Source organism: Lipotes vexillifer, unplaced genomic scaffold (assembly GCF_000442215.2).
Source record: "Lipotes vexillifer unplaced genomic scaffold, Lipotes_vexillifer_v1.1 scaffold3, whole genome shotgun sequence".
Lineage (NCBI taxonomy): Eukaryota > Metazoa > Chordata > Mammalia > Artiodactyla > Lipotidae > Lipotes > Lipotes vexillifer.
Genome location: NW_006783631.1, coordinates 338,869 through 361,513, shown reverse-complemented (window position 1 = coordinate 361,513; position 22,645 = coordinate 338,869). Strand labels below are relative to the sequence as shown.

Below are 22,645 nucleotides of genomic sequence, written 5' to 3'. Positions count from 1 at the left end.
GCTATACTCCACAACATAAAATAAAAAGTTTTAAAAAGTCTTAAAAAAAACTAATGAATTACACTATCTGGACGACTTTGCTTTAAAAATATGTTAACTATATGACAATATAAAGTGGAAATTTTAATGGTTTTTGGCATTAGAAGCTTGTCTGTTCCATGATACTTTTCAACCCATTAAATTATTTTCAATATTAAAATTGTCTTGAGCTACCACAAATTTAAGAGATCAATCCCTTGTTATGTAGTGATATATAATATGAAAGCAGTTAATAATTTCTATTGTGCATTGTGCCCCAAAGCACACATTTTCACTGTTTAACCATAATCCAGCCCAATACTTTCCAAAATCTCTTCAACATATTCTCTCTAATGATAAATTTACAGTTTTGTTGTAAACACCAAAGATGAAGAGGTAAAGGTCCCAAACAAATATGATGAATAAAACTTCCCAACTTGAAAGGAAGTTCACCAAATAAACAGAATAAATACCAAAATTCCACAAATAAACCCAACAAATACTAAGTGGACTTAGGAGTTAAATGTAAAAACTCAATATAATGCCAGAATATGAATGAAAAGCACATGTTTATATTAGTCCCTGACACATAAACTAGGTGTACTTCCTTTTTAAATCCCAAAATCTAAGAAATGGAAGGACAACACAGTTTAGGTACCAAAATTAAGCATAGCAAACATACTTTTAGACAAAAGAGGCTACAGACAAGTTTGTGATATTTCATTTTCTTTGCAAAATAACATGATTGTTTATTTACTGTATAAAATCATCTTTGTGACCTTTCAGCTGTGACCTTAACTCTGGCTGAAAATAAAATGTCAACAATATATGCTAACCTCATTAGATATTGTTTTTTAAAAGTTCAGTACTTATGGTAGCAAGAGCTTTGTTTCTTCCAGCTGAAAAGCTGGGGCAAAGAATCAATAACTTCAAATGCAGTTTCTTTCAACATGAATCTACCATGTAGTTAACCCACAAAATAATTGTTCAGAAACAACTGAAAAAAATATAACAAGTGGAACTAGTGAGAATTGTTTGACCCAAGCCTAGTATAAGACGTGATTATATATAGATTTGCAAAACAAAATGCTCCATTTGACAGTCTTACACAACAAAATTTAAATTTACCTTTATTCATTCAACAAATACTAGGGCTCTTAATTTTCAAGGCGTTAAGTGAAGTACTATAAGGTGCAGGAGACACATATCTAGGTCCTGCCCCGAGGGGTTCACACAAAGCAAGAAAGAATACAATGGATGTCAGAACGAGGATACAGAGTACTGTATGAACTCAGACAAAGGAAGGAAAATATCTTGCAAAAACAATCAGAGAAGGCTTCAGTGAAAAATATAATGACCAAATATCACGCATTGCTGGTGGGAATGAAAAATGGTACAGATACTTGGAAGACAGGTTAGCGGTTTCTTACAAAACTAAACATGTAATCTAACAATTGTGCTCCCTGGTATTTACCCAAATGAGCTGAAAACTTACAGCCACACAAAAATCTGCACATGGATGTTTATAGTAGCTTTATATATAACTGCCAAAATTTGGAAGCAACCAAGATGTCCTTCAGTAGGTGAATGGATAAACTGTGGTCCAGATATTGTGATACTATGAAGTGATAAAAAGAAACGAGCTATCAACCATGAAAAGACATGGAGAAACCTTAAATTATTAAGTGAAAGAAGCCAGTTTGAAAAGACTCCATACTGCATGATTCCAACTATGTAACATGCTGGAAAATGTAAACAATGGAGACTCTAAAGATACTAGTAGTTAGAATGGTAGATACATGTCATTAAACTTTTGTCCAAATCCATAGGATGTACAACAGCAAGAGTGAACCCTAAAGTAAAATATGAACTTTGGGTGATAATGATGTGTCAATGTAGGTTCATCAGTTGTAGTAAACATATCACATGTGGGATGTTGACAATGGGGGAGGTTTTACCCATGTGAAGGTAAGGGTAAATGGAAAATCCCTGTACCTTCTGTTCAATTTTTCTGTGAACATAAAATTTCTCTTGAAAATAAAATCTATTCATTTTCATTTTTAAAAGTTAAATGACCTGGGCCTTACAGGTTTCAAAAGACAGAGAAAGGGAATGGCATGGACAAGTGAAGGGATGAGAGCATTTTAGAAAAAAGAATGACTGCTTTTTGTATGACACAGCAAAAAAGCTTTGATGCTAGAATAAATTTTCTGTCATAGGAGTTTGGGATTTTAATCAGATGTGCTAACTTTATCAGGATTTCAGAAATATATTTATTCTATGAGATATCTCAATAAGACCAGATTTTGGTATAGACAAGTTTCACAATTTAAAGTTTCCTGAGATTACATAAATGTACCCTAATTTGTCCAATACAATCCCTTTAATTCTTAGATGATTACATTTTACCATCTCTTTGATATGCATTTATTTAGTTGATCCAATGAAATTTATATAGGTAAAGATAGGAGGTAGGAGTCTAACTTTCAGTGGAAAGTAGATTATGATAGAACAATCTATTAAATAAATGATCCTTATCAACTGAATTGAAAAATTTACTATATTTTTGCTCCTAGGTAAATTCCACATATTTTGTTTACTGTATCTTTTGGGCATATGTAAAACAAACAAACAAAAAAACACCTTGTAAGGCAAATGCAGCATACCACACAATCTTTTTTTTAAATACTTTTTTCAAATATTATTTTGCCAATTCTCAAACGTCTGTTCTTTCATGTGAGCTTAAAAATCATATTAAAATCCACCAGAATGGGAATCTTATTAAAATACCATTATACATACACAGTGAATTGGAAAACTTTAAACTTTAGGTACATTAATTGTGTTTCATCTTCTATTTTTCATATAGATCCTTCACATTTCCTATTATATTTACTAGTAAGTATATATGGTTTGTTATTGTGAACAGAATATTTCCCACTGTTATTCTGAATGAATTAATACACACACACAGTTAATAATTATATTATTCACCATATCACATTTTCTTTAAAATGCCAATGGAAATTAAATCTTTTATTTTTCTACATATTCAATTCTATCATCTGAAAATACATTTTCTCTTTTTCCTAAAGTTTAAATTTATATGTATATATATTTATATGTATATCTGTACGTGTATATATATGCATTTATATGTATATATGTGTGTATATATACATTTATATGTGTATATACACACACACATAATATATATATAAAATTTTCAGGTATTGCAGATTCACATGCAATTGTAAGAAATAATACAGAAAGACAAATCCTTTATACCCTTCCTCCAGTTTCCATCAATAACATATGATATCTTGCATAAACAATATCTCAAAAAGAAATTGACATTGATACCCTCCACCAACTTTATCCAGACTTCACCAGTTCTGCATGTATTCAGTTGTGTACATGCGAGTATACGTGGCTGTCTTTAGTTCTATGCAATTATATCAAATATGATGAGTACCAGTAAGGCAGAGAACAATTACATCCCCAGAATCTCCTGTGTTGCCCTTTTATTGCCATAACCTCCCTCTGCAACCTTTGGCAACCACTGATCTATTTTCCATCTTTATGATTTTGTAATTTCAAGAGTGCTATGTAAATGGAGTTATGCATTATGTAATATTTTGAGATTGGCAGAGATCCATCTTAGTTGTTGAGTGTATCAATTCTCTGTTCCTTTTTGTTGCTTGGTACTATTCCAGGGCATGAATGTATCAGTTTGTTAAACTATCTATCTGTTGATGGAAATCTGGGTTATCATTTGTAGCTTGGGGTTATTATGAATAAAGCTGCTATGAACATTAATTATAGGTTTTTATGTGAACATAAATGTTCCTTTCTTTGGGATAAATGCCAAAATATGCAATTGCTGGGTCACATGGTGCACATTTAGTTTTGTAAGAAAAAATCGGATGCTTTTCTAGAGTAGTTGTACCTTTTTACATTCTCACCAGCAATGTAGAAATGACCTAGTTTTTCTGTGCTCTTGCAAGAATTTGGTGGTTTTTTTAAAAAAATAAGCCATTCTGATATATGTGTAATGATATGCCGTTGTGGTTTTAATTTGTATTACCCTAATAGCTAATGAACATCTTTTAATGTGCTTATTTGCGAAGTTTATATCCTCTTAAGTGAAATGTCTGTTCATGTCATTTGCCAATTTTCTAATTGGATTGTTTTGTTTCTGTGACTGTTGAACTGTTGAGTTTAGAGTTTTTTATTCTAGATGTAAATCATTTGTTGATATGTCAACTTCGGATTTCCTCCAGCCCTCTACCTTGTCTTTTCATCCTTTTAAAAAGGACTTCTGCAGAGGAAAAGTTTTTTAATTTTGATGAGATCCAGTTTATCATTTTTTCCTTTTATAAATCACACTTTTATTGTCAAGACTAAGAATGCTTCAACTAATCCTGAAGATTTTCTCCTATCTTTTTTCCTAAAAGGATAATAGTTTTATATTTTACATATAAGTCCCGGAATCATCTTGAGTTACTTTTTGTCTATCATGTGAGGATTAATTAGAGGTTCATATTTTATTTTTGTTTTTTTTGCATATTGGATGACCAATTGCTCCAGCACCATTAAAAAGCATTTATTTCATTTTAGTGAATTATTTCATTAGCTCGAGTGTCAAAACAATGTTGAATAATAATGATGAAATAACAATCCTGCTGTCTTCTTTTATTATGGCAGCATCTTTAATATTTCATTATTTAATAAGATATTTTTTCTTGAATTTTGGAATCTGTATCATGCTTAAGTAATTTGTTTTTATTCCTATGTCACTTCGAATTTTTATCTGAAATTATAACTATGTCATGATACACTTCCAGCCTTTTATATAAACATAATTTTCTCCTTTAATGTGTTGATATAAAAGTTGTATAAATGAAATTTCCTATTTCCAACCACCCTCTATTTCTATAACAAAATCCAACTGGTCATGGCAAACTATTATTACTTTTTTACTGCTAGATTAATATGTTAAATGTTTATTTAAATGTTCAGATTTTTTTAATGAATTAAACTAATGGTCCATTATTTTTTTTCATTTTGTATTATACTGATCAGTTAACATTTTAATAATTTTATTAAATATTCTGAACTCCATTTATTTCCTATAATCTGAAATAATTCAATAATTTTAATAGTAAGAATTTTTTTAACTCCAATTGTCCCTAGAATTTATTATAAAATCAACTCATCAAAGTAATTCAAACTATTGTGATTAAATTTTAAATTTAAACAAAAATCAGATAAAACTTAAGGTTTAATTTATTTGTCTTCATTCATTACTGAATGAACTGTATATATTTCATTACTTCATTCCTTTTTCTGGATGTTTTTTTTTCCTTATTTCTTTGTTCATTTCTTTAAATTTTTCTTAGCTGCTAGGCACTATCCCTGAGGTCTCTTGAATTTTTCAGTCCTAGAAAAGAGACTTCTTCCTCTACATATGATGAATAATTAAGCTTCTGTTTTAATAGCCTTGGAAGCTGGTTTTTTATCCCCTCACTCCTTTTATCTCCACATCTCACCCTAGTCTTTTGGGGTGTTCATCCTTTGTAACCAACCATCCCTTTTCCAAATGCCCCTCCCCAAGCCCTATTGGGATATCCATTTGGAGGGGAAACTTGGGCTCAGCAAACGTAAAGATTTTGACAAAGTTCACATGGTTAGTAAGAGGCAGGACTGAAATTGGAACCTACATCTCTGACTTATTAAGCTCTACTGTCTCTCAAAATAAGTTTTCTTTTCTCGTTCTCTATAATATTGTGTTAATTAGTTTTTTTTAAGTGTACAATTTTATAAATAATATTTTAAGAATATTCTTATTTCCTTTTAGCCACAAGAATCCTCCTCCTAATTGAAATTCAACTCCTCCTGTACCCTCTCCAGATTTTATTAGCATCCCATTCTGCTCCAACCTGCTCAGGAAGGTACCATTGCCACAGTCTTTCTATTTTCTCACATAGAGCAGTGTCACAGCATTCATGAAAAAGTGGAGCTTTTTGTTTTCTTCAAGAAATTGTCTATAAAATGTCAGCCTGGAACTCCAAATTTACCCTCTGCTCATTGTTGCACTCTATTTAGTATTAACATTAGTAGCATCACCTATCACACCTCATCAGCAAAATTTATAACCCAGCTGCAACCTGATTTCTCAGGAACTTAATTTATGTTAGAACCATCTGAAGAAATCTTATATTTCATACATTTTAATAACGTTCTCTTCATTTTGACTCTACAGCCACACTTAGTAAACAGAGAATCCTGGGCACCATTTCTTCATCCCAATCACTCACATCGAACACTGAGAAGGTAGCTTAAGAAGGAAATTGGTATTAGATTGTAAATAATTTTAAGAGATGATTCCTCATTTAAAGCTCCTTTCTTACAAATCTTCAGAGGAAGAAATTCTAAAATCAACACCTATTTCCTAGTATCAACAAAATATTACTTAATTTCTTTTTGGCCGCACTTCACGGCCTGTGGGATCTTAGCTCCCTGATCAGGGATCAACCTGTGCCCCCAGAAGTGGAAGCACCGAGTCTCAAACACTGGACTGTGTCTCATAGACTTTATCCTTCACAAGTAAGGTACTGGGTAACATATCATCTCTAGTTATTTTGTAACTAAATATGAGATACCTTTTGATGTGTGTGCATATGTACATATATATAAGTGTGGATACATGTGTGAAAGTCTGAAAACCTAATATATGTTCATAGTTGCTATTTCTTTTTTTTTTAATGATGTTTGCTGTGGGTTTGTCATATATGGCCTTTATTATGTTGAGGTAGGTTCCCTCTATGCCCACTTTCTGGAGTGTTTTCATCATAAATGGGTGTTGAATTTTGTCAAAAGCTTTTTCTGTATCTACTGAGATGATCATATGGTTTTCATTCTTCAATTTATTAATATGGTGTATCACATTGATTCATTTGCATATATTGAAGATTCCTTGCATCCATGGGATAAATCCCACTTGATCATGGCATATGATCCTTTTAATGTGTTGTTGGATTCTGTTTGCTAGTATTTTATTGAGGATTTTTGCAACTATATTCATCAGTGATATTGGTCTGTAATTTTCTTTTTTTGTAGTATGTTTGTCTGGTTTTGGTATCTGGGTGATGGTGGCCTCATAGAATGAGTTTGGGAGTGTTCCTTCTGCTACAATTTTTTGGAAGAGTTTGAGAAGGATGGGTGTTAGCTCTTCTCTAAATGTTTGATAGAATTCACCTGTGAAGACATCTGGTCCTGGACTTCTGTGTGTGGGAAGATTTTTAATCACAGTTTCAATGTCATTACTTGTGATTGGTCTGTTCATATTTTTTATTTCTTCATGGTTCAGTCTTGGAAGGTTACACCTTTCTAAGAATTTGTCCATTTCTTCCAGGTTGTCCATTTTATTGGCATAGAGTTGCTTGTAGTAGTCTCTTAGGATGCTTTGTATTTCTGGGGTGTCTGTTGTAACTTCTCCTTTTTCATTTCTAATTTTATTGATTTGAGTCCTCTCCCTCTTTTTCTTGATGAGTCTGGCTAATGGGTTATCAATTTTGTTTACCTTCTCAAAGAACCAGCTTTTAGTTTTATTGATCTTTGCTATTGTTTTCTTTGTTTCTATTTCATTTATTTCTGCTCTGATCTTTATGATTCCTTTCCTTCTACTAACTTTGGGTTTTGTTTGTTCTTCTTTCTCTAGTTTTTAAGGTGGAAGGTTAGATTGTTTATTTGAGATTTTCATTATTTCTTGAGGCAGACTTGTATTGCTATAAAATTCCCTCTTAGAACTGCTTTTGCTGCATCCCATAGGTTTTGGATCATCGTGTTTTCACTGTAATTTGTCTCTAGGTACTTTCTGATTTCCTCTTTGATTTCCTCAGTGATCTCTTGGTTATTTAGTAATGTGTTGTTCAGCCTCCATATGTTTGTGTTTTTTAAGGTTTTTTTCCCTGTAATTGACTTCTAATCTCATAGTGTTGTGGTCAGAAAAGATGTTTGATATGATTTCAATTTTCTTAAATTTACTGAGGCATGATTTGTGACCCAAGATGTGATCTATCCTGGAGAATGTTTCATGTGCACTTGAGAAGAAAGTGTAATCTGCTGTTTTTGGATGGAATGTCCTAGAAATATCAATTAAATCTATCTGGTCTATTGTGTCATTTAAAGCTTGTGTTTCCTTATTAATTTTCTCTCGGGATGATCTGTCCATTGGTGTAAGTGAGGTGTTAAAGTCCCCCACTATTATTGTGTTACTGTTGATTTCCTCTTTTATAGCTGTTAGCAGCTGCCTTATGTATTGAGGTGCTCTGTGTTGGGTGCATATATATTTATAATTGTTATATCTTCTTCTTGGATTGATCCCATGATCATTATGTAGTGTCCTTCCTTGTGTCTTGTAACATTCCTTATTTTAAAGTCTATCTTATCTGATATGAGTATTGCTACTCCAGCTTTCTTTTGATTTTCATTTGCATGGAATATCTTTTTCCATCCCCTCACTTTCAGTCTGTATGTGTCCCTAGGTCTGAAGTGGGTCTCTTGTAGACAGCATATATATGGGTCTTGTTTTTGTATCCATTCAGCGAGCCTGTGTCTTTTGCTGGGAGCATTTAATCCATTCGCATTTAAGGTAATTATCGATATGTATGTTCCTATTACCATTTTCTTAATTGTTTTGGGTTTGTTTTTGTAGGTCCTTTTCTTCTCTTGTGTTTCCCATGTAGAGGAGTTCCTTTAGCATTTGTTGTAGAGCTGGTTTCGTGGTGCTGAATTCTCTTAGCTTTTGCTTGTCTGTAAAGCTTTTGAGTTCTCCGACGAATCTGAATGAGATCCTTGCCAGGTAGAGTAATCTTGGTTGTAGGTTCTTCCCTTTCATCACTTTAAATATATCATGCCACTCCCTTCTGGCTTGTAGAGCTTCTGCTGAGAAATCAGCTGTTAAACTCATGGGAGTTCCCTTGTATGTTATTTGTCATTTTTCTGTTGTTCGCTCAATAATTTTTCTTTGTCTTTAATTTTTGTCAGTTTGATTACTATGTGTCTCGGCGTGTTTCTCCTTGGGTTTATCCTGCCTGGAACTCTCTGCACTTCCTGGACTTGGGTGGCTATTTCCTTTCCCATGTTAGGGAAGTTTTTGACTATAATCTCTTCAAATATTTTCTGAGGTCCTTTCTCTCTCTCTTCTCCTTCTGGGACCCCTATAATGCGAATGTTGGTGCATTTAATGTTGTCCCAGAGGTCTCTTAGGCTGTCTTCATTTCTTTTCATTCTTTTTTCTTTATTCTATTCTGCAGCAGTGATTTCCACCATCCTGTCTTCCAGGTCACTCATCCGTTCTTCTGCCTCAGTTATTCTGCTATTGATTCCTTCTCGTGTATTTTTCATTTCCGTTATCGTATTGTTCATCTCTGTTTGTTTGTTCTTTAATTCTTGTAAATGTTTGTTAAACATTTCTTGCATCTTCTCGATCTTTGCCTACATTCTTTTTCCGAGGTCCTGGATCTTCTTCACTATCATTATGCTGAATTCTTTTTCTGGAATGTTGCCTATCTCCACTTCATTTAGCTGTTTTTCTGGGGTTTTATCTTGTTCCTTCATCGGGTACATAGCCTTCTGCCTTTTCATCTTGTCTATCTTTTTGTGAATGTGGTTTTTGTTCCACAGGCTGCAGGACTATAGTTCTTCTTGCTTCTGCCGTCTGCCCTTTGGTGGATGAGGCTATCTAAGAGGCTTGTCGATAGTTTCTATTGAAAGGCTAAATATTTGTTAACCAAATAGGATCCTATGATTATGGTTATAATTATAAATAACAGCACATGGATCCAATGAGATGCACAGTATAACAATGATCCCAAGTATTTAAAGAACTGGAAACAGAGTAATTATTTTTTTAATTGTACAAGATATAGAATCTTAGCTAAAACATTCAACTTTGGCAACAGGAGTGTAGAAATAGAATTGACATTAAATAATTCTCTCCATGTCTTTTCTCTGTTCTAGTCTATCATTTAAGATCATAGACTTCTATTGGTATTTCTATGCTTTCTTCCAAAAATCCAATCTTGCTTTTAAATGGCCTTTTGAAATAAGTTGGTCACATAATCTTAGAAGAGAAAAGAAAATTCTTCAGTAATGAACTGAAGGAAAACTAATCTGTGACTTTCAGTACTTGGTTTCTCTTTACTGAAACTGTGTTACTTTTTATCTGGTTTACTCTTGACATCAGAGGTTCAGACATATTTCTTTGAATTTAAATCTTATTTGAAATAATGTCCTGTTAAAACAGTAATGAAAAGAAAAATCTAATCATGTAATTATTCAGAATTCCCACAAGAAGAACAAGGCTACTTCCTCTTTCTGCTCATTTGATTCTCTCTTTTCTCTGGACGTCCAATGTACCACCACATTTATTTCCCACAGCTACATTTAAATCTCTATTCTTAAAGGTTATTCTCATTTCCCATGTTTAGTGTCACTACAGGCTAGCCTTCTAATGCATTTGCATTTTATTTATTTATTTATTTATTTTTTTTTTTGCGGTACGCAGGCCTCTCACTGTTGTGGCCTCTCCTGTTGCGGAGCACAGGCTCCGGATGCGCAGGCTCAGCGGCCATGGCTCACGGGCCCAGCCGCTCCGTGGCATGTGGGATCTTCCCAGACCGGGGCACGAACCCATGTCCCCTGCATTGGCAGGCGGACTCTCAACCACTGCACCACCAGGGAAGCCCACATTTCCATTTTAAAACATTATTGATTGTTCAAAGTTCATAGAAAGGGTAACACCCCTGCCACCCCACCTTATATAACTGTATATATGAAAATATAGAATGCAAACCATAGCAGTCACAGCCAAATTCCAGATCTTTTCAAAATATTTGCTGATTGTACATTTCCTAGTCAGACTTTAAAGTTTTGTTTTACTACTTAACAGCTAAAGCACTAATTCCTTTCTTTTTTCCATCATTTTCCCATTCTTTTCTTTCACTAGGATGCTGAAATACAATACAGCAGACTGAATATTGTCAAAATTTATGTCATTTGAGATCAGATATAATATACCAAGTTCTTTTTAATGTTTCCTGATTTATCACCTAGAAAATGAACAACGGGTTTACTATTTCCAGTTAAGGAGCTACACATAGTTTGGAATGTAAAATTGAGGAATAAAAATACATATCACTGAAACAGAAGAAAATTACAAGGTATGCCCTGGTACAAGTTACATCTCTTTTCTTTTTTATTTATAAATGTAGAAATATATGGAAATCATTAGGCAAAGTACTCAGCTTATTTAATGTCAGCCAATGTCATTATTATTATTAAAATATTAAAATGTATAGGTCAATATAAAGCAAATTTGAATTTTAAAATTTCAAAGTCACAAAACAAAATGTTTTTCCTTTCTCTGGAGTTTTTGTTTCTTTCATAGTTCCTTTCAGCCCAAATATTTCCATTATGCTCTTGGATGTACCCTACCATAAGTACAGTACTGAGTTGCATATTTTAGTAGAAAAAGTTAGTGAAATGTAAAATTCACTCAGAGGTCTCTTTTTGAAAGAAGAGTATTTGGCTATTTTGAATTTGTGAGGTCAAATATATGGATCACACAAATAAATTATAAATCAGTCTTGTCAATGAAGCAGCTTGTCACTTAGTATTCTGAACACCAATTCATCCACTCAAGCAAAAGCACAAAGGGAATTAGTGCACTGTGTACCATCTGTTTTATAGTCCCAGAAAATTACCTTTGTTCCTCTTGGTATGCCAGGAGTTTCCTTCCTCTATCTCTTTCTTTTGCCTTTTCCTACTCCAATATCTTGTTGTGGCAACAGCTAAGTTTCTTGAATAAAAGGCCAGTCAATTCCTTATCTTTATCAATTCTATCACCTAGAACCACTTTTGACTCAGATTAACCCTGTATCTTATAAAGTCTAAATTATATATACCCTTCAAATTAAATTTACTTCCTAAATCAGATTATCTTCCAATGAATGTTCTTTCTTTCTCAAGTATATTTCCAGCATGTAGCATTCATACAGAAAGCCACATTTTAATTATAAAAAGTCATTTAAAAATTCAGCTATGTGGAAAGTTATTAAATTGTAACTACAGCTGGGTCTGTACTGAATGGAATGAAGAGGACGGCTGGCAAATAAGGTATTATATATTTATTTAACTGTCACTTTCTTCCCTCTCCCAACTCTGTCCTGTTTTTTCACCATACATGGGGAGAATTTCTAGGGAATATACACTGAATACAAAATACTGAAATACAGATTACAAGAAGTTTGCCTTCTACGATCCATTCATCTTCTCAAAGTTTCCCCACAGACAGTTATGAACTTATACTCCCACTGCCTATACTCAAAAAGGGACAAGCACTAATGCTGAAATAACAGTAATTGGAGCTAGGAGTTCATATTTTAATCCTAGTTAAACCCTTAACTAGTGCATAGGCCCTTGGCTAGTTCTCTCCATCTATTCAGGAGTAAGTTTCCTCATTTGTAAAGAGAAAGGGTTGGACTAAATTACACTGTGGCTGGCTGTGTTCTAGAGACTCTAAAGCTCTCTTAGGACAGAGAAAGGAGAGGGGTAGATGGGAATCATGTGGTTAAAACTCTTCAACCAGAACAGCTCTGCTGTTGACATGTTTGATTTCTTCATATAGAATTTTATTGGATGTACCCCTCCCCAAACACACACAAAGGCCCATAAAGTAGCTTGCATCTGTAAGATGCCCTAATTTCTGTTATATTCTGTACGAGTTCTCCTTATTTTCAGCAGAGACTCTTAAGTGCTCATCAAAATAAGGAATGTACTTTCAGGTTCTGAAGGACTTATTAAATTTTACCTCAAACTTGTCATCTCTTGAATAAGTAAATCAAGAGCTTTAGAATTTACTCATAGGTTTAATTAGTCAAATTAGTCAATTATTCAAAGTGCTAATCACACTCAATCTTCTTTCTGAGACTTTTTCCAAATTAAATCTCCTGAATTTGAGTAGAAAACCTAAATGTGAGAAATGTACTTGCACAAAGGCCTTTCACATTGTGAGAAAAAAAGGCAAATTACAGACTGATACACATATACACATAACACACACCTTACACACACCTTACACACACACACACACACACACACACACACACACACACACACACACATGCTAGAATGATGTCTTCTTTATACCCTAATGTGTTATAGCTCTACTTTGGGCCTATGAGCTCTTATATAAACAAGTTTGAGCTTATCCCTCAGGCACACTTTTTATTTCAATCACATTACCATGAGCAAATTTTTGTTCCATATCTGTACTACCCTACAGGAGAGCACTGCAGAGCATAATCTGTGGGCAACTGTGGAAGCAGTCCTAAAAGTCAAAATTATATTCATAGTAATACTAAGGCACATCTTCCTTTTACACTGGGTTGAAATTCCCACTCCTGGAAGCAAAAACAAAAGTGGATGCAACTACAGGCACCTCACTGAGAGTCAATACTGTGATATAAAACTATATGATAGTCATTCTGTTCTTTAGTCTTATAAATGCTCAAAAAATGCTTGAAAAATCCTATTCCAGTTAAGAATTTCCTCAACACAGTTCTAAAAATTGTCCATTGTATTCAGTCTCCACCCTTGAGATCTTTTTTAATATTTGTGTGGTGAAAAGGGAGTTATACCTCCTCCCCTCTGCCACCCAAATAGCACTTCCCCTGCATATCGACATGGTACTTGTTCCAAAGAAATGCATGTGGGCAATTGCTTGAGTTATGAACTGAACTAACAGCTTTTTTCCTGGAACACCATTTTTAGTGGAAAAAATGAATAACAAACTATGATTATTTAGATTTAAGGATCTGGCAAATGTTTTCTTCAAAATAAATAAAATGAGCCTCTCACTTAAAAATCATAACTGTTAAAAAATAATACATAAAAAATTTTAAAAACACAATTGTTTGTTACAAACTATAAAGTTCAAGCTTTCAAAACAAATTGAATTTTGCAAAACTTGTGTTCTCTATCTTGAGTTTGACTACTTCCCAATACTCCTCTAGTGAGATTTTTCTAGTTATACCATCAGTGATACTGTTTTTTTTTGATATTGTGTAATAAACTCTACCAACATTTGGAAGATCTGTACAACTCACTGAACTAATATTTTCCAAATGACCAATGCATAATGTTACAGAATCATGCATAGGTAAAAGATCCTTTTAAAGTGCTAGATGGACCAATAGATTTTAAAAGCAGAGTACTGATATTTTATGGATATGGTTTCAGGTTTCACAAGGCAGCTAACCATTGAGGATCTACCATTTATCAACTTCTCAAGAAGTATCAAGGAAGAGCACCTACAATTATGTGAAAAAGCTATTAAAAAACTCCCTCTATTTTTAACTACATATCTTTATGAGGCCAGAATTCCTTCATATGCTTCAACCAAAGCAACTGACTCCAAAAGAACTGACACAGGAGTACATATAAGAATCCTGCAGTCTTCTATTGAGCAGACATTAAATATTTGCAAAAACATAAAATAATGACATTCATCTCACCAATTTTTGAAAAGGTAACTTTTTCATTATATATTATGTATATTTACATGTAATAGTTTTATTTTGCCATTTTAAATGAATTAACAGATATTTTATAAAAAGTCTGAGAAATTAATTTTTAATTTCTAATCCAGAAAATATTTATAGGTATAATTCAAATGCCCAAAAGCACTTTTGTGTCCTCAATGATTTGTTAGAGTTCCCCACACTAAGCTCTCCTGTGTCTACTTTATTGTGTATTTTATTAAGTTTATTTTACCCTCATTTCAAACTGCTAAGGTTATAGTAAGTATTATTCTAGGTCTCTACAGATGTGGACTCTCTTCTCGATTTGGTAATAACATCAGATTTAATGATCATACTACATTATGTTACTGTTATGTTCATCATCAAGAACTTCATGAAATATTTCTCTGACATTCTCTAATTTTTAATACAAGAGTGAATAAGTAGATAAATTTGTCACTAGTCAATATTTAGTGAAAACTCGGTTTGTACTGATAGTGTAAACTATTATGCATCATACAATAAATGGAGGAAACAGTGTAAATGGTAAAGATATAAAACCTATGCTTGATGGTTTTAAATATAACAACGCAGGTTGATCACAAATGACAGAAGCCAGTTGCATATAAATTGGATCAGTAAAGTCTGTTATTAGAGTGATATCAATGAACACAAAGGAGTAGATTGCTCCAAGAGACTGTTTTCCCACAGTAACATCAAAAAAAAAAAAAAAAAAAAAAAAAAAAAAACAAGCAAAATTGTCAGAATAAACTGTTGGAACTCTGGAAAACAGTCAAATGTTTACAAAAGACAAGCAAACGCTGAATCAAGAAAAAGGCAATTTAAAAATAATAGGAAGGCTTGTGGAATTTTTATTTGCCATTACCCCCATCCCCTCACTGTCTTGGTGGCAATCTTTGAGTCAGCAGCCTGCATTTGTAGTATGGTCCTGGTTCTAGAGGGAGCAAAGTAGATCTTATTCTCAAAGAGTTGTGTTTGCCTGCTCTAAACTGTCTCAACTGACACAAGGCACTTATTTTTGTTACACCTGATCCAGAACAATCAGGGCAGAAAAGCAATGGGTATTCCTCAAAAACATCATAAAGCAAATGAATGAGCCACCACTACATGGGGAAAAAGACAGAGTTAAGACATAATATAGGGAACCCAAAGCTGGGAGGCAAAGCTGGAAAAGAGTTTCTTTGGGAAATTAGGCATTCAAAATGCCTACATATATTGGAACATTTGGAAAGCCACATTCATGCCCAGAGCAGTATGCATGCTCAAAAAAGATCTGAAAAGACCCTAAGTTTTCATCTCTGGCTAAACTTTAGGCTCAGTACAAGCAGGAAGTCAAGGCTAAGACAGAATTGCAGATGATCTGAATAAGTGTCCCAGCACAGAACTAATTTGAAAAGAATGAGAGGGTTTTTTGGTCCCCTCTCTTTAAAAACATTCTACTTTTTTTTTCTTTTTTTATCCTCCCTGCCCCTCCCCACCTCTTGAATCCTAACATTCAAGGAAATCTTTGTAAAAACATGAGCTGTACATAAACTAAAGGAACAGAGACTTCAGAGATTACACATCACACAGGATACTGACTTTCCAAAATCGATATATCAATATTGATCAACTAATCAATACATCAATATCAATATCAATATCTCTCTCTATCTATCTATTTATCCATATATCACTACATCCAACAACACCAGGATACATTCTTTTCAACTACATGGAACAGTCTCCAGGACAGACCATATGTTAGGCCACCAAACAAGTTTCAATAAATTTAAAAATATTGAAATTATTCAAAATATGCTCTCTGAATGAGATGGAATGAAAGTAAAAATCAATAACAGAAAGAAAACTGGAAAATTCACCTGTATGAGGATGTTAAACAAGACACTTTTAACAAGCAGTATTTCAGAGAAGAAATCACAAAGGAAATTAGGAAATACTTTGGGACAAATGAAAATGAAAATACAACATACCAAAACTGACAGGATTCAGTGAAGGCATTACTAACAGAGATAAATACCTCCACTAAAAAAGAAAGATTTCAAATCAATAACCTAACTTTACATGTAAATAAGTAGAAAAAAGAAGAGGAAATTAACTGAAATCTAGTAGAAGAAAGTAATAAATATTAGAGTGATGATAAATGAAATTAGAGAATAGAAAACCAGTAGAAAGAATCAATAAAATCAAAAGTTTTTTCTTTGAAAACATCAAAACAATTGACCAAATTTTACTTAAGTTGACTAAGATAAAAAAGAAAGAAGATGCAGATAATAAGTCAGTTATGAAACTGGGAGCACTGCTAAAATTTTATAGAAATTAAAAGAATCATGAGAGAATACTTTGAACAATTGTATGCTAACAAATTAGATAACTTAGATAAAATGGACACATTTCTAAAAACATGTAAACTACTAAACTGACTCAAGAAGAAATAAAAAATCTGAACAGACCAATTACTAGTAAGAAGATTGAATCCATAAACAAAAACCTCCCAACAATGAAAAATGCAGGAACAGATGACTTCACTTGTAAATTCTACCAAACATTTAAAGAAGAATTAGCTCCAATTTTTCTCAAACTCTTCCAAAAGCTAGAAGAGGAAGGAATACTTAATAACTCATTTTATAAGGTTAGACTATTCTGATCCAAATCCAAAGAGAACACATGAAAAAAATGTTAACATTCCTTATGAATATATATGCAAAAACCCTCAATGAAATACTAGTAGCAAATGGCAGAATGACTTCTTTTAATTGGCCAACCAAATTCTCCAGCATATCAAGAGGATTATGAACTATTAACAAAGAGGATTATTCCAGGAATTTAAGGGTAACCTGACCAAAAAAAAAAAAAAAAAAAGAGGTAACCAATGTAATACACCACATTCATAGAAAAGAAGAGGAAAAACACATGATCATCTCAATTCATGATAAAATGCATTTGACAAAATCCATCACTCTTTCTTTTAGAAATATTTTAAAAACTAGGAATGAAAAGAAACTTCCTCAACATGAAATAAGGCCTTTATGAAAAACACACAGCTAAGGTGGTAGTCAGTGATGAAAGACTGAAAGATGTTGTTCTGTGATCAAGAACAAGACAATGATGTCCACTTTCACCATTGCTATACAAAATTATACTGGAAATTCTAACCAGAATTCTAGCCAGGGAAGAAAAATAAGTAAAAGACAGCCAATTTGGAAATGAAGATGTAAAACTATCTCTATTTACACATGCCATTGCCTTCTATATATAGAAAACCCAAAGAATCTACAACAATCTTCTACAGCTAATAAGTGAATTTAGAATAAAGGGTTTTAAGTGTTTATCAACACTCAAAAATTAGTTGTATTTCTATATGTCAGCAATAAGCAATCAAAAAAAGATATTAAGGAATTAATTCTAGCTACAATCACATTCAAAAGAATGAAATACTTAGGAATAAATTTAACCAAGGAGGTAAAGAATTTACATTTAAAACTATAAAATATTGCTGAAAGAAATTAAAGATATAAATAAATGGAAAGACAACTAGTGTTTAACGATTGAAAGAATATTTCTAAGATGGCAATATTACCCAAAGTGATTCACAGATTCAATACAATCAATAACAAAATCCCAACTGCCTTTTTTTTTTTTTTGCAGAAATGGAAAAGACAATCCCCAAATTTATATGGAATTGTAAAAGGCCCTGAATAGGAAAAAATAAAAAACTAAAAATGAAAACAAAGTTGGAGCACTCACATTTTCTAATTTCAAAATTTACTACAAAGCTACAGTAATCAAAACAGTGGCGTGATACTGGCATGAGGTTAGACACAGACTGTGGATTACAATTGCAAGTCCTCAAATAAGCCAATATTATCTATGATAAATGATAATCAACAAGGGAGGAAAAAAAAACATTCAATGGGTAAAGAACAGTCTCTTCAACAAATGTTTCTAAGTGAAATGTATGCAAAAAATGAAGTTGGACTCCCCACCTTACACCGTACACAAAAATTAACTCAAAATCATTCACTGCCCTAATGCTATGAGCTAAAACCATAAACCTCTTTAAAAAACATACAGGTAAATCTTCATGCCTCTGGATTTAGCAATGGATTCTTAGATACAATACCAAAAAAGATAAGCTGGACTTCATAAAAATTAAGAAGTTTTGTGAATCAAAGGACAGTGTCAAAAAAGTGAAGACAACCTACATAATAGAAGAAAATATTTGCAAGTCATGTATCTAGCAAGAGATTAATATCCAGAATACAGAACTACAACTCAACAACAATAAATCAAACAACCCAATTACAACACGTGCAAAAGACTTGAATAGACCGTTCTTAAACGAAGATACACAAACGGCCAATAAGCATATGAGAAGATGCTCAATAATACTAATCATTCAGGAAATGCATATTAAAACCAAATGATATGTCACTTCAAACCTCTTGGATGACAATCATAAAATAAATGGAAAATAACAAGTGTCGATGAGGGTGTGGAGAAACTCGAAAATGTATGTATTGCTGTTGGAAATGTAAGATGGTATAGTTGCTGTGGAAAATAGTCTGGTAGTTTCTCAAAAAGTTAAACATGAATTAGCACATATCCCCACAATTCCATTCCTGGACATACTCATCAAAAAATTGAAAACAAGAACTCAAAAAAAAACAATGCATGTACACACATGTACATAGCAGCTCTATTCCCAATAGCCCAAAGGTGAAAACATTCCAAATTTCCATCAGTGATTGGATGGATGGATGGATGGATGAATCAATGAATGTATAAACAAATTGTGATACATACATACAATGGACTACTATTCAGCCATAAAAGGGAATGAAATGCTGATATGTGAAAACGTGGATGAACTTCTAAAACATTATGTTAAGTGAAAGAAGTCAAACTAAAAAGGTCACATATTGTTTGATCCCATTTGTATGAAATATTCAGAATAGGTAAACTGGTAGAGACAGAGCTAGACTGGTGGCTGCCAGGAGCTGGGGCAAGTGGAAAATGGGGAGTAATTTCTTAATGGGCACAGGGTTTCCTTTTGGAGTCATAACATGTTTTGGAACTATATAGAGTTGGTGGTTACACACATTGTGAACATACTAAATGCCATTGAACTGTTCACTTCAAAGTGGATAAATTTATGGTACATGGCATTACCCATATGGTATAACCCATATAAAAAAGTAAGTTCATTGGCCTTGTTTCCCTAATATTGTATAATTGCTGGTGTTTCTCCAGAAAAAAACAGGGTAGGCTGTGAGTATAGGATCAGAGGTGTTCTACACCCCATGCAAAAGTCAAATTATTATGCACAGATTTGTTTTTTTTTTTTTCCCTTGCTGTACGTGGACCTCTCACTGCCATGGCCTCTCCCGCCGCGGAGCACAGGCCCCGGACGCACAGGCTCAGCGGCCATGGCCCACGGGCCCAGCTGCCCCGCGGCATGTGGGATCCTCCCGGACCGGGGCACGAACCCGCTTCCCCTGCATTGGCAGGCGGACTCTCAACCACCGCGCCACCAGGGAAGCCCCTATGCACAGATTTAAGGCACAATTTTCCATTTAAGTAAGGATGTTTCCCAAGTCTAGCTTCACTGATTCCAGTTTTTCTAGAGAGTTTTCTCAGTTGGAATTTACATTCAATTGAACAATCTTAGACCAAGAGAAAAGAGTGTGAAAAAATAACCCAGAACAATGAACAAACACTGAAATTGTTCCAAGATAAATTTTCATTTTTCAGAGCAAAGGCAGAGAGTGGGATATCATTTAGTTTAAAATACTGTTTAACTTAAGGGTAATTTCTTTTTACAGATATTGTTATCTTCTCATACCTAATAAATGAATTCTGGAATGAGGTGGCTTCAGTTACACTTCAAAGCCAAGGAACTGGATGTTAAAAAGTCCCTGGCAAATAACTGCATATTAAAATATCTCCTTTCACAAACACAGGGGGCTAATGTATGCTAATTTTTTTCTAGGAGGAGGGGCAATTGGATACAACACCCTCGCTTAAGGAAACTTTCCTTCTCAAAGACCAGGCTATTTTGATCCCCCATTTTTCCCCAGGCTATCATATTCCTAAAGCAAGTATTTCTTTTAAAAGAAAGCAAATAAAAAATATGACAACATATTTAAAGTTGTACAGTGACATGTAAATAGTTTTGATACACTGTGGTTTATGAAAGAACAGGTTCACTGATATTTTATCATGAGTGTTTGAAGTTTTAGAAAACAATATGATAGCTGAAAGAATTTACATGTATACTTTCCAGTCACCTACTTCTGTCACTTCTTCACTAACTACCCCTTGGCCACCCCAGCTTAATTCCTTCTTTGCTTTGCATTCCCTTTTGGAAATATACAGAATTCACTCATTTAAAAAAAAATCAAGGCTCAGAATAAAAGCACAGTTCATTTTGCTCTCTCTCTCTTTTTTTTTTTCTCAAATGTTTCTTGCCCATACTTTGCATAGGTACAATATAGAGCTTAACTTAACATTTATTTCAAAGGTTAAGACAGGTGCTAGAGCCAAAATGGCCTGGGATAGGGACCCAGCTTCCCCATATTCTAACTGTGTGACAGGCAATTTACTGTAACTTGTAACACTCAACCAAATAATGCAGAATATGAATAAATTAATAGTATCTATTTCATGTTAGTGGTACGATGATAAAGTAGTACATTTAAAGCACTCAGTACAATACCTGGAATGTAACAAGCAGATAATAAATAAATGTTACTTATTAAAACAGATTCTCTTCTGACTCATAAAAATGAACACATTATAAGGTAAACTAAATCCATTATTTATCTGATTGGACAATACAAAAAGATGAAAATAAATAAGGAAATCAAATCTGACTTAGAAATGCAACTATAAAGCAAAGACAAAAAATATAACTACTCTGACTTTATTAGTGACAGAGAAAATTATTTTTCATTTAACATAAGAGATAAATCTATTAGAAAAGCAACCACAGTCCATTTTATCTGGGGGGAAACTGTTAGAATCCGTCATTGTTTTCTCTTTGGCAGCCTGATTATGCCTGGGTAATACCATATTAAAATGTGTTCATCTGTGCTGTTCTTGGAAAAACAAGCAGAGACAATTTAGCTTATACCTATCAATACAACATATATCTCTTTTTAATTCGACAAAATAAAATATACGATTTGCATCTTGGTGGATGTTGATGTTTATAAGTGAGTAACACAAATTTCAAAATATGTAAAACATTATTTCCCCCTCATAAAAGCATAATGGGATATTTTAATCGCTGCTTTGACATTTTAAAACACAGGTCAGATGCTTAAATGACACCTTTTAAATTAGAGCTGCTAAGACATTGCTTGCAACATAATATAACATGACATTTTAACTAACTATAACCAGGAGCTATTATTTTCTCAGAATATAATAGTAACCAGAATAAATTCATTTTGAGTTTTTGCATAACAATAAAAAATCAGCTGTCACCTGTCCAATAAAGCACTTAATTTTATCAACTGTTTTCTAGAAAATTATCTTTTTTATAAATAGGGACAGATTAATATTTTTAAAGCCTCATTTCAAAGGGTCAAAACATTCCTTTAAAAAATGTGTGTTGGGGGGGAGTCAAGGTGGCGTATTGGGAGGACGCGGAATTTGCGTAGTCTCAAAACTAGGGCACCTACCAGGCAACGGTGGGGGACCATGGACACCTAAGGGGACGGCAGGTATCCCCAGTGACCGGTTGTTTCAATTATAGTTTTATTTTTTCTAATATATTTTTTATCTTTCTAATTTCATTTTGGTTTTTATTCTTTGATATTATACTGCTCCTTTTTTGTTTTCTTTCTTTTTTTTTTTTTAACCGTACCATGAAGCTCACAACATGTTGGTTCCCAGGCCAGAGGTCGGGCCCAGGCTCCTGTGATGGGAGCTCTGAGTCCAAACCGGTGGAATAACAGAGAACCTCAGACACCAGGGAAGATTAATCTCAGTGAGGCCTACTGGAGGTCCTC

General features: G+C 33.5%; 1 protein-coding gene across 2 annotated transcripts in view; it reads right to left on the bottom strand.

The window, feature by feature from the left end:
• Window positions 1-22,645, bottom strand: part of DPP10 (dipeptidyl peptidase like 10) — a 681,887-nt gene that overhangs the window by 501,859 nt on the left and 157,383 nt on the right. The window lies entirely within an intron of this gene.